General features: G+C 36.5%; 1 protein-coding gene across 1 annotated transcript in view; it reads right to left on the bottom strand.

The window, feature by feature from the left end:
- PDRG1 (p53 and DNA damage regulated 1) overlaps positions 1 to 529 on the bottom strand; it is a 16387-nt gene that overhangs the window by 1466 nt on the left and 14392 nt on the right. The gene's annotated exons all lie outside the window — the stretch shown is intronic.

The raw sequence follows: 529 nt of genomic DNA on the forward strand, positions 1-529 counted from the left end.
AGCTTGCTAGCTTTTAAGATCCCAGTCGCTACTCACCAAAGTAGGAGGTGGAACAATGTTTTGTGTAGTATGTTATGCCAATTGAGCTTGATGAGTGATGGTGGATTTCAAGAGGCTTAAGTGGAAAGCAGACCAACAAAAACACTCATGGTATGTTAAGAGAAATTAAGGACTCCAGGGTTTGACTTTAAGTTGGTTTTTAAAAAGTGAAATTTCCCCGATTATAAAAAGAATTCACACTCATTGTAGAATATTTGAAAACTAAAGAAGGAATTAGACAACCATCCAGACATAACCATCCTTAACAATCTGGTGTATTTCCTCCCAGTTTTTTGAAAACTGCATCTATTTATATTTTTTTATTTTATAAAATTGGCATCAGCTGGAGTTTGAGTCCCACTTTTCAACACAGTGTTTTCCCATGTCATTCACCAGTGTTAATAAGAGGCTCCATTTTGGAAGGACCTTTTGGCCAGGCTGGACAAAATCTTGTGTATACATGATCTCATTTCATCTTTAGACAGCTTCT

The sequence above is a fragment of the Orycteropus afer genome, unplaced genomic scaffold (assembly GCF_000298275.1).
Source record: "Orycteropus afer afer isolate SDZICR_OR568_19922 unplaced genomic scaffold, OryAfe1.0 scaffold00020, whole genome shotgun sequence".
NCBI lineage: Eukaryota > Metazoa > Chordata > Mammalia > Tubulidentata > Orycteropodidae > Orycteropus > Orycteropus afer.